Source organism: Glycine max, chromosome 14 (genome assembly GCF_000004515.6).
Source record: "Glycine max cultivar Williams 82 chromosome 14, Glycine_max_v4.0, whole genome shotgun sequence".
In the NCBI taxonomy this organism is placed as follows: domain Eukaryota; kingdom Viridiplantae; phylum Streptophyta; class Magnoliopsida; order Fabales; family Fabaceae; genus Glycine; species Glycine max.
In genome coordinates, this window is record NC_038250.2 from 26441470 (window position 1) to 26458617 (window position 17148).

A 17148-nucleotide genomic window follows, 5' to 3' on the forward strand; every position below is an offset into this window, starting at 1 on the left:
TATCCTCTGACTGTTTTGTCCTACTCTTGGTCATGGGTCCCTGTATTTGGGCAGTTTTAGGATTCTCATCAATAATGAAAAAGTAATATTCACAAATAGATAGGAAAAGTAATTATTGTGAATAATGCAAGTTTTGATGATGCTGAGAAGAATTCACTTGATAATGATTGTCATCATCAAAAAAGGGGAGATTGTGACTGTATGAATACATGATTTTGATGATGTCAAAAGTTAAGCATTGCTTCAAGATTAAGACAAGGTTGCTTCAACAAACAAGCATTGCTTCAAGATTCATTCAAGATCAGCTTTTGCCTCAAAACCCATTGTTTCCAACATGTCAAGGCTCTGGTAATCGATTACCAGACAATGTAATCAATTACCAGAAGACAAGTTTGCAAATCAGCTTCTTAAAAGGGTTTGAAATTTGAATTTTGAAAGTTGTAATCGATTACCATTGATGTGTAATCGATTACCAGCAATAGAACTCTTGAAATTCAATTTGAAAAGTCATGACCCTTCAAAATATAACTGTGTAATCGATTATCAGAAACCTGTAATCGATTACCAGTGGAAATTTCAAAAAAAAGCTTTTTGAAAAGGCACATCTCTTCAAACCATTTTGAAAAGGCACAAAGGGCCTATATATATGTGTGTATGACTTCAAAAAGTAAGAGAGAGATATTCTAAGAGAACTTCATTGTCAAATTCTCTCTCAGCAACTCTTGGGCAAACACTTACAAATCTATTGAGAGTTCATCCAGGAACATCAAATTGTATTATCCACTCTAAAGGAGAGAAATCTTTTTATTCATCTCAGAAAGTAAGTTGTAATCAAGAGACTGGTTGTCTCTTGAATTGTGAGTTTCCTGAACACGAGGGAAAGGGATTCCTTGGGTGTTCAGAAATTGTAAAAAGGTTTTTTACAAAGTTAGTAAAAATTTCAAGTGGGTTGCTTGAGGACTGGACGTAGGCACGAGAAGTGGCCGAACCAGTATAAATCCAGTTTGCATTTCTCTCTTCCCTTATCTCAGTTATTTTACTGCTATTTACTTTGTCTTGCGCATTTAAAAGAATATTATTAAATTGATTGCTTCTTCTTCTTCTACATTCTAAAGCCTATCATTTAAAGGGGGGTTAAAGTTTGTTAGTGGAAAAATTTAGAAACTTAATTCACCCCCCCTTCTTAAGTTATTGAGGTCACTTGTCCAACAATTACATAAAAACAGTTGGCTACTAAGCTCCCAACAAAAAGGGGGTTTTATCCTTTCATTGTCATGAGAAACTTTACAATTGCAAGAGGGTAATGCTTAGTAAAGGGGGTAATTGAGAAAGGGAATGGAGGGAAGGTATGGCTCCTAATGATTGTTATTCCTGCTTCTGGCCTTTGCCTTTTGTAAGGAATTATATTCTCTTGAATATTTTGTGTGTTTTTTCTTTCTTCTTTCTCCTTCTTTTATAGGTGTTGTTCAACTTGATTTTCACACAACCTTCGCGCTAAGCACGATTGCCGCACTTAGTGAGTATGGCAGTAATCTCGCACTAAGCGCGCCTTCACGATCCAAACTTCTGCATACTTCATGGCGTTAAGCGTGCTTTGCCCGCTAATGTGCCATTATTTTCTCCTATTTCTTAACCATTTTTGCACCATTTTAAGTACTGATTAATCTTAATTGTCAAATTAATTAGGCAATTTTATTATTTGGGCCCATTAAGCTAATCTGATGCTTTTAATCTAATTTCAGGAATTAATGAAGCATTGGGCTTGAATCCAGAATTGGGCTTGGACTTGAAGAGGGCAGACTATTTTATTCTACAAAATTAGATCTTATCTTATCTTTATCTTATCTAGATATTATTTAGATTTGATCTCATATAGATATTATTTAATCTAGATCTTATCTTATCTTATCTAGATTTGAATTTAATTTATTTATGGGCTTGGATTTAAAGGAGATTTGTAAGCTTTGGGGCTGAAAAACTATATAACAGCACCAAGGTTCTAGTTTAGCTCTCTCTCTCTCTCCTCTCTCTTCTATTTTTTGTTTTTAGTTTTAGTCTCTCTTCTCTTTCTCCTTTATTTTTGTTTTTTTACAATTCCAGTTTAGAATTTTAGTTTTATCAATAAAATTTCGTTCTCTATTTGATTAATGGAAGGCTAAGTCCGCATCATTGTTTTCTCTTGAGGATCAAGCACAGTTCTCTTTGAGGTTCTATTATTACTGTTAAATTCTGTTCAGTTTTTCCTCTTCACTAATTACTATGAATTTGTTGCTATTAATTCATGCATGTTTAGTGCTTGATTCATTGTCTCTGCACTTAATTTACGTTCATACTTAATGATCGTTTATGAGTAATTGGTGTGTGTGATGCTTAATCACATAATGAATGCTTTATGTTAAATTTCGCTTAGTAATTTAATTTAGGGTTGGATTAAGTGGTTGAACTGATAAAGGATAAATTCTCGCAACCTAGAATAAGAAACTTGCTTGTGAATAAAGGGGAAGCAACGTATTTTAATTCTGATAATTTCTAATTCAATTTTACTCGCTGTTTAATTTACAAAAGCAAACAACCCCCCCCCCCCCAATTTGTTACTATTTACTACTATCTGTTATGAACATTTGGTGTATCATTGCTCGTTGGGAAACGACCTAGGATCACTTCCTAGTTTCAACATTTTAATATTTATTTGATTCGGGTACGGCCTCGATCAAATTTGGCGCCGTTGCCGGGGAGCAGCGTCCAAAGGTTCATAATAGCTAGTGTCGTGTTAGTGTTTAATTCTTGTGTTCGTGTTTAATTCTTGTGTTAGTGTTAGTGTTGTGTTAGTGTGTGTGTTAGTTAGTGTTGTTTAGTGTCTTGGTATTTTGTTTAATGTGTGTTCTGTTTTAGTTTTTCTGTTAAGCGCTTTCCCTGTTTCAGTTTTGGGTGTTTTGCTGTGAATAGTGACGGATTTTAGCGACCACCTTTGCTGAATTATTTGGGATTTTTTGTTTTAGTAGCTAGAGTTGTTATTTTTGGCTGAATTTTTTTGTGGTAACTTCTTTCAATCTATATTTTGTGAGAAAAATAGCTAGAGCCTTTAGTTTGGTCAGGTTTGAAAGTTCCAAAAAAGTAGCAAATTTGATTTTTGTCAAAACTTCAAACGGCCATAACTTTTGCTCTGGTTATCAGAATCGCAATTATTATATATGTATTTGGGGTAGAAAAAAATTTCCTATGCCATGAATGCTTGTCATAGGCTGGCTGAGGTCTCCATCGTCCAAAAAAAGTGATTCTGTCAAAAGTTTTTTATTTTTCAAGTATTATTCTCTTATTTTTCTTAACTTATCATTTTTAGCTTATATAGTTAGACTTCGAATTTTCATTTGAAATTTTTTGTGCTATCTTCTCATCATTTTATAAGGTTGTTCACAAAATTTCAAGTCATTTAGATATCATTTAATGGTAGCTGTAGTTCAAACTTACACTGTTACTTGCATAAGAAGACAACTAGTTATGCATGCTGAATTTAGTGTATGACTAGAGGAAATCCATCTGACTTACAACCCTTTGATCCTGAGATAGATAGGACATTTCATAGATTATTTAGACATCATTTAGTACCTTTTGAGCATCCTGAGCATTCTGATATTGGTGATTTTGAGCATTATAATTTTGAACATTCTGATTTTGTACATTCTGAGAATATGGCACAACCTCCACCCCGTGAGAGGACTCTAAGGGAAATGGCTGCACCTGATTTCACCTACGAAAGCTTATGCATCCAATACCCTGATGAGGATGTCCCATATGTTCTTAAAACTGGACTGGTCCATTTGCTTCCAAAGTTTCATGACCTTGCAGGTGAAGACCCACACAAGCATCTGAAAGAATTCCATATTGTCTGCTCCACCATGAAACCACCAGATGTCCAGGAGGATCACATATTTCTGAAGGCCTTTCCTCATTCTTTAGAGGGAGTGGCAAATGACTGGCTATATTACCTTGCTCCAAGGTCCATCACGAGCTGGGATGACCTCAAGAGAGTATTCTTAGAAAACATTTTCCCTGCTTCCAGGACCACGACCATCAGAAAGGATATTTCAGGTATTAGACAACTTAGTGGAGAGAGCCTATATGCATACTGGGAGAGATTTAAAAAATTATGTGTCAGTTGCCCTCACCACCAGATTTCAGAGCAGCTTCTTCTCCAATATTTTTATGAAGGACTCGGCAACATGGAGAGAAGTATGATAGATGCTTCTAGTGGTGGAGCCCTTGGAGACATGACCCCTGCTGAAGCCAGAAATTTAATTGAGAAGATGGCTTCAAACTCCTAGCAATTTAATGCCAGAAGTGATGCTATTGTCATTAGAGGAGTGCATGAAGTAGCCACGAATTCATCAGGTGAGACTAAGAAGCTTGAAGGTAAACTAGATGGAGGAATCATCACAACAGACCTCCTCAACCTCAACAGCAAAATCAACCACAACAGAATAATTATGACCTCTCCAGCAACAGGTACAATCCCGGATGGAGGAATCATCGTAACCTTAGATGGTCGAATCCTTCACAACAGCAGCAACAACAACAACAGACTTATTTTCAAAATGTTGTTGGCCCAAGCAGACCATACGTTCCTCCACCAATCCAGCAGCAACAACAGCAACAGCCCCAGAAACAACAAACAATTGAGGCCTCTCCGCAACCTTCCCTTGAAGAACTTGTGAGGTAAATGACTATGCAAAACATGCAGTTTCAGCAAGAGACCAGAGCCTCCATTCAGAGCTTAACTAATTAGATGGGACAGTTGGCTACACAGTTAAATCAACAACAGTCCCAGAATTATGATAGATTACCTTCTCAATCTGTCCAGAATCCCAAAAATGTGAGTGCCATTACATTGAGGTCAGGAAAGCAGTGTCAAGGACCTCAACCAGTAGCATTTTCCTCATCCGCCAATGAACCTGCCCAACCTCACTCTACTCCAGAAAAAAGATGATGACAAAAATTTAAAGAGTAAGTTACCTAACAATTTCTATGCAGGTGAATCTAAAGAGAAGCAGCATATCCCTCTTTCATTCCCTCCAAGAGCAATTTCCAACAAAAAAATGGAAGAGGCAGAGAAGGAGATCTTGGAAACATTTAGGAAAGTAGAGGTAAACATACCTCTGCTGGATGCAATAAAGCAAATTCCAAGATATGCTAAATTCTTGAAGGAGTTGTGCACTAATAAGCGGAAGCTTAAAGGAAGTGAAAGAATTAGTATGGGCAGAAATGTCTCCGCATTGATTGGTAAATATGTTCCCCAAATCCCTGAAAAATGTAAAGATCCAGGTACATTCAGCATACCTTGTATTATAGGAAACAATAAGTTTGACAATGTCATGCTAGATTTAGGAGCTTCTATTAGTGTTATGCCTCTGTCTATTTTTAATTCTCTATCTCTAGGTCCTTTGCAGTCAACTGATGTGGTAATTCATTTAGCTAATAGAAGTGTTGCCTATCCTGCTGGTTTCATAGAGGATGTCTTAGTTAGAGTTGGTGAGCTGATTTTCCCTATTGATTTTTATATTTTAAATATGGAGGAGGGATTTTCTAAAGGATCAGTTCCCATCATTCTAGGCAGACCTTTTATGAATACTTTTAGAACTAAGATAGATGTATATGCTGGCACACTATCTATGGAGTTTGGTGATATAACTGTTCATTTTAATATTCTTGATGCTATGAAACACTCATCTGAAGATCTTTCTGTATTTCGTGTTGAAATAATTGACCATATTGTTGATGAATACGTGACTGATCTTCATTCTAATCTACATGCTTATCACTCTTCATGCATTGAATTTGAATTTGTACTTGATCACATGTCTGAATTTGATGCTGAGAGTGAATCTGAATTTGATATTGATTACATGTCTGCTGATGTTTTACCTCTTGAGATTGATTTTATAGAGTCAGATAGAACTAACCATGTTTCAGGAAGTACACATACATCTGACTTTCTTTATGAGGTACAGGCTGAGAAACCATCTCTTTCTACCACTATCCAGCCATCCACACCAGAATTGAAGCCTCTGCCATCAAATTTAAAATATGCTTACTTGGATGATAGCAAAAGTTTTCCAGTAATTATATCTGCCTCCCTTGTTGATGAGCAAGAGGAGAAGATGTTATCAGTTCTCAAGAAGCATAAGAAGGCTATAGGCTGGGCCCTGGCGAACATTCCTGGTATTAGCCCATCCACATGTATGCATCGAATAAATTTAGAAGATGAGGCTACACCAGTAAGACAGCCACAGAGAAGACTCAACCCGGTGATTCTTGATGTAGTGAAGAAGGAGGTAACCAAACTTTTGCAAACTAGAATCATTTATCCTATCTCCGACAGCCAATGGGTGAGTCCCGTCCAAGTAGTTCCAAAGAAAATCTGCCTCACCGTGATAAAAAAATGAGAAGGAGGAGTTGATTCCTACTCGGGTGCAGAACAGTTGGAGAGTATGCATCGACTATAGGAGGCTGAACCAGGTTACCAAAAAGAACCATTTTCCACTACCATTCATTGACCAGATGCTTGAACGCCTGGTAGGTAAATCTCACTATTGTTTCCTTGATGGTTTTCTGGTTATATGCAAATCACTATTGCTCCTGAGGATCAAGAAAAAACCACATTCACCTGCCCCTTCGACACTTTTGCCTATAGGAGGATGCCTTTCGGCCTGTGCAATGCCCCTGGTACCTTCCAGCGGTGCATGATTAGTATTTTTAGTGATTTTTTAGAAAATTGCATAGAGGTGTTTATGGATGATTTCACTATATATGGATCCTCTTTTGATGTTTGTTTGGATAGTTTGGAAAAGGTTTTGAATAGATGCACTGAAACTAACCTTGTTCGAAATTTTGAAAAATGTCATTTTATGGTTGAGCAAGGTATAGTTTTAGGCCACATTATTTCCAATAAGGGCATTGAAGTAGATCCTGCAAAAATTTCTATTATTTCACAAAATCCTTACCCCTCTTACGTGCGAGAGGTGTGATCTTTTCTTGGTCATGCTGGATTCTACAGGCCCTTTATAAGAGATTTTAGCAAATTAGCCCTTCCACTATCCAACTTGTTGCAAAAGGAGGTGGAGTTTGACTTTAATGATAAATGCAAAGAGGCTTTTGATTTCCTCAAAAGAGCATTGACTACCACCCCCATCATCCAGGCACCCGATTGGACAGCCCCTTTTGAGCTTATGTGTGATGCATCAAATTATGCATTGGGGGCTGTCCTTGCTCAGAAAATTGATAAATTGTCTAGGGTGATATATTATGCTTCTAGGACTTTAGATGTTGCCCAAGCGAATTATACTACTATTGAGAAAGAGCTACTAGCCATAGTTTTTGCTCTTGAAAAATTTCGTTCTTATTTGCTTGGTACTCACATTATTGTTTATACTGACCATGCAGCTTTAAAGTACTTGTTGCAGAAGGTTGATTCAAAGCCTAGGTTGATCCGATGGATGCTCTGGCTCCAAGAGTTTGACTTGGAGATCTGTGATAGGAGCGGAGCACAAAATTTAGTTGCTGATCATTTGAGTCGGATCGAACATGTGTCTGATGAGGACTCACCCATTCGGGATGATTTCCCAGATGATCATTTATATATATTGAATAGTATTTCTGATTCTTTTTCTACTCCCTGGTTTGCTAACATTGTCAATTATTTAGTTGCTTTTGTTTTTCCTCCCTTAGCATCTAAGGCCCAAAAAGATAAAATTAAAAGTGATGCTAAGCATTTTATTTGGGATGACCCCTACTTGTGGAAATTGTGCAATGGTCAGGTCATTAGACGATGCATTCCAGATCATGAGACTGACTCAGTCCTACAGTTCTGTCATTCTTCCGCACCGGGAGGTCATCTGGGTGTTCAAAGGACAGCTCGCAAAGTGCTTGACTGTGGCTTTTATTGGCCCACCATCTTTAAAGATTCGTGGAAGATTTGTAGCACTTGTGAGCAGTGTCAGAGAGCAAGAAGTGCACTTACATGGCGACAACAAATGCCTCAGCAACCTATGCTATTCTGTGAGGTGTTTGATGTCTGGGGTATAGATTTCATGGGCCCTTTTCCTGTCTCTTTTGGTTATGTTTACATTCTCCTTGCAGTTGACTATGTTTCAAAATGGGTGGAAGCCAAGCCCACTAGAACTAATGATGCTAAGGTTGTTGTAGATTTTGTCAGATCTAATATGTTTTGAAGGTTTGGAGTACCTAAAGCAATCGTTAGTGATCAAGGAACCCATTTTTGCAACAAATCAATGCATGCCTTGCTTAAAAAGTATGGGGTTGTCCATAGGGTATCCACACCATACCACCCCCAAACCAATGGACAGGCAGAAATTTCTAACAGGGAGATCAAGAGAATTTTAGAGAAGATTATGCATCCAAGCAGGAAAGATTGGAGTACCAAGCTAGATGATGCTCTTTGGGCACATAGGACTGCCTACAAAGCACCCATAGGAATGTCTCCTTATCAGGTTGTCTTTGGAAAGGCATGTCATCTTCCAGTGGAGATTGAGCACAAAGCATACTGAGCAATAAAGACTTGCAACTTCTCTATGGATCAAGCTGGTGAGGAAAGAAAGTTGCAACTGAGTGAGTTAGATGAGATCCGCCTAGAAGCCTACGAGAATGCCAAGTTCTACAAAGAAAAGACCAAGAAGTTCCATGATAGCATGATAATTAAGAAGGACTTCATGGATGGGCAAAAAGTGTTATTGTATAATTCTAAGCTTGGACTCATGAGTGGTAAGTTGAGGTCTAAGTGGATTGGTCCTTTTGTTGTTACTAATGTTTTTCCTTATGATACAGTTGAGATCAAAAGCGACTCCACAAACAAGAGCTTCAAGGTCAATGGACACCGACTTAAGCCATTCCTCACAAACCCTTCTTTAGTGGACGTAGTGGTGGAAGAGACTTCCTTACTCCACCCTACTTGATGCAAGCTCCATTGGAGCTTGTAGGCCTAGGATTTTCTTCATCAATGGATTCCTTTGCTTCTTGGAAGATGAATGGCAGCGGAATGGAGAAAGGGAAAGAGAGAGGAGACGCCACTTCAAGGAGAAGATGAGTCTAGAAGAAACTCACCACCATAGGAGGCCATGGATAAGAGCTTGGAGGAAGAAGGAGATGAATGAAGGGAGAGGGAGAGAAGAGCACGAAATTTTGTGCTCTAAATGAGCTTTGAAATCTGAAGTTTAATATTCAAATCATCAAAGTTGAAAAAAATGCACACACATGACCTCTATTTATAGCCTAAGTGTCACACAAAATTGGAGGGAAATTCAAATTTCACTTGAATTTGAAATTGAATTTGTGGAGCCAAACTTTGGAGCCAAAATTTCACTAATTATGATTAGTGAATTTTAGTTATGGTTCAGCCCACTAATCCAAGATCAATTCCAAGATTCTCCACTAAGTGTGCTTAGGTGTCATGAGGCATGAAAAGCATGAAGGACATGCACAAAGTGTGACTATATGATGTGGCAATGGGGTGTAGTAAGCAAATGCTCACCTCCCCCTCTAAAATTTAATTGGATTGGGCTTCTACCAATTCAATTAAATTTATTTCCAACCACACACATCAAATATCCACTTAGTGCATGTGAAATTACAAAACTACCCCTAATACAAAAACTAGTCTAGGTGCCCTAAAATACAAGGGCTGAAAAATCCTATATTTCTAGGGTACCCTACCTACATTATGGAGCCCTAAATACAAGGCCCAAAAATAATGAAACCTTAATCTAATATTTACAAATATAAGCGGGCTCGTACTTAGCCCATGGGCCCGAAATCTACCCTAAGGCTCATAAGAACCCTAGGGCCTTCTCTTGCATCTCTGGCCCAATCTACTTGGAGTTTTTCTATCCAATGCCCTTGCGGAGTAGGATTGCATCACTACTCTTCCTCTACCATGACTTAGGGAGTTTTTCTTTCCTATCTCCTTCTTTACTTTTATTACATTTGTCCGATTCTATTTGATGGTTTAATTGCTTTTAATCTTTTAATTGTGCCACATTGAGGACAATGTGTTGTTTAAGTATGGGGGGGGGGGGGGGAAGTGTGTTCTTTGGTTTTGGTTTTGTTAGTTGTGTTAAATTAGTTTAATTTTGTTAGTTTTGTTGGGTTCTAGTTTAATTTTGTTAGTTTTGTTGTGTTAAATTTGCATGTTTGTCTTTGAATTATAGGATATGTTCAAGTAATGGGTAATTGCTCTGAAAATAAAAGTCTCTTGACATTTTGTGACTTGAAATCCTTGTTTTTCATTTACATGTCATGATAGTTTTGAAAGCTCAATTTGAAAGTGATAAGTTTACCTTTGTGAGAATTTGAGTCATCCATCATCATAATCTTTTGGTGTGTTTTGCCCCATTGATTGCTTGCGCAATAGCCTTGGCTTGATTCTTGTTTATGCTTCCTAATTCACATGCATATTTGGAAATGATTTAGGCAATTTCGTTCTTATAAGCTTCTAGCCAAATGGACTTACCTTGAATTAATTCCTTTGATAGCCCCTTTGAGCCTATTTTCCCCTTTCTTTGTTTTGAAGCTCATTACAAGCCTTAAGTGAAAACCATGATATCTCCTTACCCTTAAGGAATTTTGGAGCTTTGGAATTGTTTTGGGAATAAGCTGGGAATAAGTGTGGGGGGGTATGTTTCATTGGAAGATATGATTTTTGGCCATGCTTAATGTTTTATTTTGGCCATGCTTGATGTATATATATATTGCTTAGTTCTTTCTTTAATCTTCAATTTCATACTGTTCAATAAAAAAAATAAAAAAAAATGAAAAATGAAAAAAAAAGAAAAGAAAAGAAGTGAAGTTGAATAAATAAGGTCTTGATATGAGAACTTGATTTGGGAGCCTTGGTTGATTTTGTTGATATTAGAGGGTTTGGGTTTACTACTTGTGCTTAATTTCCACTTATTCCCCATTGCTCCTCTATTCCTTTGGGATTTAGCTACTTATTCCATATTTTTCTTCCCTACCTTGTCCTTGGCCCCATTACAATCTTTAGAGACCTTTTGATCCTCATGTGCATGTGTTTGTCAAGTTGTTGTCAATTTTAGAATTTTTCCAAGTCTATCTGGTGTTTGTTTTCATGGGTGCTTCGAGAGTAAACAGTAGCCTAAACACTTGAGAGATAGAGTGTATATCTTGTGAGGCTTTATCAATTGTCATTATTGAGCTGATTAACTATTTTGCCATGATTGGGTTGCTTGGATGATTTTCACGAATGTTTTGACTCTTTGGATCTCTTCATGTTAGATGTTACTCATTCCTTTCATTCCTTGCATTCCTTGATGTTCATTGAGAAATATGTAAATGTTTTGTCTATCTCTCTTTGATATCCTTGGATTTTGTTCTTTATTTCATTTTGCCCAGGAGTGCAAAAGGCTAAGTATGAGGGGTTTTGATGTGCCATTATTTTCTCTTATTTCTTAACCCTTTTTGCACCATTTTAAGTACTGATTAATCTTAATTGTCAAATTAATTAGGTAGTTTTATTATTTGGGCCCATTAAGCTAATTTGACATTTTTAATCTAATTTCAGGAATTAATGAAGCATTGGGCTTGAATCCAGAATTGGGCTTGCACTTGAAGAGGGCATACTATTTTATTCTACAAAATTAGATCTTATCTTATCTTTATCTTATCTAGATATTATTTAGATTTGATCTCATCTAGATATTATTTAATCTAGATCTTATCTTATCTTATTTAGATTTGAATTTAATTTATTTATGGGCTTGGATTTAAAAGAGATTTGTAAACTTTGGGGCTGAAAAACTATATAACAGCACCAAGGTTCTAGTTTAGCTCTCTCTCTCTCTCTCCTCTCTCTCTTCTATTTTTGGTTTTTAGTTTTAGTCTCTCTTCTCTTTCTCTTTTATTTTCGTTTTTTACAATTCCTATTCAGACTTTTAGTTTTATCAATAAAATTTCGTTCTCTATTTGATCAATGGAAGGCTAAGTCCGCAGCGTTGTTTTCTCTTAAGGATCAAGCACAGTTCTCTTTGAGGTTCTATTATTATTGTTAAATTCTGTTCAGTTTTTCCTCTTCACTAATTACTCTGAATTTGTTGCTATTAATTCATGCATGCTTAGTGCTTGATTAATTGTCTCTACGCTTAATTTACGTTCATGCTTAATGATCATTTATGAGTAATTGGTGTGTGTGATGCTTAATCACATAATGAATGCTTTATGTTAAATTTCGCTTAGTAATTTAATTTAGGGTTGGATTAAGTGGTTGAACTGATAAAGGATAAATTCTCGCAACCTAGGATAAGAGACTTGCTTGTGAATAAAGGGGAAGCAACGTATTTTAATTCTGATAATTTCTAATTCAATTTTACTCACTGTTTAATTTACAAAAGCAAACAACCCCCCCCCCCAATTTGTTACTATTTCCTACTATCTGTTATGAACATTTGGTATATCATTGCTCGTTGGGAAACGACCTAGGATCACTTCCTAGTTACTACATTTTAATATTTATTTGATTCGAGTACGACATCGATCACCCACTAAGCAAGTGGTCGCGTTGAGTGAGCAGCTTCAGATTTTCAATTTTGCTTCTTTGTGCTTTACTTTATTTTTCTGCGCCAATTATCTACCAAGCACTATAAATTCACAAACTTTTAACACTTTCTGCACAAAAACTTAAATGATGTTAATATTCCAATTATTCACACAAAAAGGAAGAAATAAGAGAGAGAAATTAACAATTCCTACATAATTTAATCCCAAAAATATGCTTATACATAGCAGTTATCAGTGTGCTAATCGTCATAATCATCGCAGTGGGTGCCATGGCTTCAAAACCCTTTTGAGACCAGATATGAAAACAAATTTGGAAAATATCAGGATGACGATGACAACAACAAATGCAAAGGGTGACATTGGTGGCGACCTCAATGGATGATGGTCGAGTTGTTTGGGAGTGATAAAATGGTAATCAAGAGTTAGAGGGGAAGGGTTGAATGAGAGTGGAAGGGAAGGAGTATGGGGAATGGAGCTAAGGGTAATTAGGTAATTTTAAAAAAATTGGTAGTGCCAATAGCCTTTCTGGTCGTGATAATAGTAGTTCCTTTTGGTTTAATTCAAGTTGCTTACTAAGAATTCACCCCACCCAAACTAAACACTATTAATTAATTGGTTCGGACACATTTTCCCTCTAAACCAAACCAACGTGGCTGCACTCCGACAGTTGTATTGGATAAGTGAAACATCTAAACTAAGATTAAAAATAAATGCATTAGAGAGAAAGTTGGTATGTCACCTACAATGAAAAAATGATGATAGAATGTCATCTTGAATGTTATGTCTTTTAAAACAAATAAATGATCTTTGATTTTTTAATCTGACCGGTCAAATTTGTTATTCAAAATTATTTTTTTATTCATAAGAATTGAACTCAAATATTATAAGAGATATATAACAACACACTTTTTTTATCTTCGCGATAAAAACATGACTTGATTTGATCCATAAAATTGATCCAACCTAATAGGAAAAAAATTTGTTATTATTATTTTTCCTAAATATTATCATTTCTAACCTAGTTTTTTAGATAAGAAAAAAATCATTTCTAACATATCCAATAATGAAAATTTGGTTCTCATTGTGAATGGAATTTCTTTTCCAAAATTAGTTTTTTTATACCATAAAAAAAAATGTTAGACGTTGTCGCAACCTACCCTCCGGCGGGGGTGCGAAAAGGCCTCTTGCGTGGGCCTAGGGTGCGTCTTCCATTGAAGGAAAATGAGCGGAGTCGCCACCAATGTTTATTCAAGGAAAACGTCAGAAAAACTAAAATGGAAAAGGTTGAAGGTCTGCGTATTTTGAAAATAAATGTTCGGAAGTTGTTTACGCACGGGGAAGGTATTAGCACCCCACGTGCCTATCACAAGGGACGACTACCTTCAATCGAGTTTGCAAATCATGACTTCAATATTATTTATTTTTCCATTTTATATTTTTTACTTTTTTGGGGTCGACAAAGGTGTTTCCCTCGCTCCTACGTATCCTCGGGTGCGATGAGAAAATCAGACCTACGTAGTTCTTTAAGTCTGAAATTTTGTTGGTTAAATTGTTTTTATCTTTCTGAAAGATTGATTTTAACCGAACAAAATTCATTTAAGGCGTTGAACCTCGAAACGATCTTTTGATTTTTGAAAGGAGAGAATTATTAAGACGTTGGACCTTGAAACGACCTCTTGATTTTTGAAAGGCGAAAATCATTAAGGCATTTGACCTTTGAACGATCTCTTGATTTTTTTTTATGAAATGAAGAAGTTTATGAGCTGATTTTATTTGGTTTTTTATTATTAATCTTCCATCCTTTTTTAAGATAACTTACGGTGTTAATGACTAGTTAAAACTTATTTTACATTGATGAAAAGAGTTTATGACACAAACGATCGGTCGAAACTTATTTAAATGGTGATTTAGTGAGATTATAACACAAACAATCAGTTGAATTTTATTTTACCAGTGATTAAAGAAACTTGCCAAAGTTATTCAAAATAAGAAAAATCTTAAAATTGCATCTATCAAGAGTGATCATGGAGGAGAATTTGAAAACAAAGATTTTGAATCATTTTGTGATGAACATGGCATTGAGCATAATTTTTCTTCACCCAGAACTCCTCAACAAAATGGAGTTGTTGAGAGGAAAAATAGATCCTTAGAAGAAATTGCTAGAACTTTACTAAATGATACTTTTCTTCCTAAATATTTTTGGGATGAAGTCGTAAATAGTGCATGTTATATCATGAATAGAGCTTTAATAAGACCAATCTTGAAGAAAACTCCATATGAGTTATATAATGGAAGAAAACCTAATATTTCACATCTTCATGTATTTGGATGTAAATGTTTTGTGCTAAACAATGGTAAAGATACTTTAGGTAAGTTTGATGCTAAATCTAATTAAGGTATTTTTCTTGGGTATTCATTTCAAAGTAAAGCATTTAGAATATATAACAAAAGAACTATGATTATTAAAGAATCCATTCATGTTTTTTTTATGAATCTAATGCAATTTTGCCAAGAAAAGATATACTAGATAAGATTTCAAAATCATTAGAAGACATGCGTATTCATGGAGAAGATCACAAAGGAAAAAGAGATGGAAATAATGAAGATTCTCAAATTGATGAAATCAAAACAAATGATGATCTTCCAAGAGAATGGAGAGCTTCTAGATATCATCCTCTTGACAACATCATTGGTGATATATCAAAAGGGGTAACCACTAGACATTCTCTTAAAGATATATGCAATAATATGGCTTTTGTTTCTATGATTGAACCTGAAAATTTGAAAGAAGCCATAATTGATGAACATTGGATAATAGCTATGCAGGAAGAGTTAAACCAATTTTAAAGGAACAATGATTGGGAGTTAGTTGAGAAACTTGAAAATTACCCAGTTATTGGAACAAAATGATTATTTAGAAACAAGTTAGATGAAAATGGCATAGTTATTAGAAATAAGGCTAGGTTAGTAGCCAAAGGATACAATCAGGAAGAAGGGATAGACTATGAGGAAACATATGTTCCTATTGCTAGATTAGAAGCCATAAGAATGTTATTAGCCTATGCATCCATTATGAATTTTAAACTTTATCAAATGGATGTGAAGAGTGCCTTTTTGAATGGCTTTATTCAAGAGGAAGTATATGTAGATCAACCCCCTGGATTTGAAAACTCAAATAAGCCTAGTCATGTCTTCAAATTGAAAAAGGCTTTATATGGCTTAAAGCAAGCCCCTAGGGCTTGGTATGAGCGTCTGAGTAAGTTCCTTTTAGAGAAGGATTTCTCTAGAGGTAAAGTGGATACTACTCTCTTCATTAAGAAGAAATTAAATGATATTTTATTAGTTCAAATCTATGTTGATGATATTATTATTGGATCCACTAATGACTCTTTATGCAAAGAATTCTCTCAAGACATGCAAAGTGAGTTTGAAATATCAATGATGGGAGAACTTAATTTCTTTCTTGGGTTGCAAATCAAGCAAACCACGAATGGAATTTTTGTCAATCAATCAAAGTATTGCAAGGAATTGAATCACAGATTTGGGATGGAGAATGCTAAGCATATGGCTACACCAATGAGTACTGCTTGCTATTTGGATAAAGATGAAACCGGTTAGTCAATAGACAATAAGCAATATCGAGGTATGATCGGATCACTTCTTTATTTATCTGCTAGTAGACTAGATATAATGTTTAGTGTGTGTATGTGTGTTAGGTTTCAATCAAATCCCAAACAATCACATCTTAGTGCCGTTAAGAGAATTATAAGATATCTGTTAGGCACTATGAATATAGGTTTATGGTATCCTACAAATTCCACATGCAATTTAATAGGATATTTTAATTCTGACTTTGCCAATTCTAAAACTGATAGAAAGAGCACCAGTGGAACTTGTCATTTCATTGGATCTACTCTATTTTCTTGGCATAGTAATAAACAAAATAATGCTGTTTTATCTACTGTAGAAGCGGAATACATTTCTACTGGCAGTTGTTGTGCCCAAATTCTTTGGATGAAGCAACAACTTTCTGATTATGAAATATTACTTGATCATATTCCTATAAGATGTGATAACACAAGTGCTATAAATCTATCTAAGAATCTTGTTCAGCACTCAAGAACCAAACACATAGAACTAAGACATCATTTCTTAAGAGATCATGTTCAAAAGGGAGATTGTGTTCTAGAATTTGTTGATACAAAGAATTAGTTAGCTGATATCTTTACAAAACCTCTCCCTACAGAAACATTCTTTGTTATTAGGAGAGAATTAGGTCTTTTAGATATCAATGATCTAGACAATAGGTAACTCAAATTAAGTTTTATCCTCCTTATGATCAATAGATTGTCTGAGTCTAGTTGCTTGTGTTATTAATATTTATATTAACTGTTGTTTATCATATAATAATTATCTTTCATTACCTTAGTTTGAATTTTATTTTATAGGAATAGAATCTATTGTGTATTTATTAAATTGATTAGATTTGTTTGTGATTGATGATTGATGGTTGAATGTGTTTGATTGTGTTTGTAATTGAATGTGTTTGATTGTGCTTGTTGATTAGAA

The 17148-nt window shown here is 35.5% G+C and overlaps 1 non-coding gene across 1 annotated transcript; it reads right to left on the reverse strand.

The window, feature by feature from the left end:
* Window positions 1-4067: 4067 nt before the first annotated feature.
* LOC112999471 (small nucleolar RNA R71) lies at window positions 4068-4174 on the reverse strand. Its single transcript, XR_003264658.1, has one exon. It is a non-coding gene; the product is annotated as a small nucleolar RNA R71 (small nucleolar RNA).
* Window positions 4175-17148: the final 12974 nt, after the last annotated feature.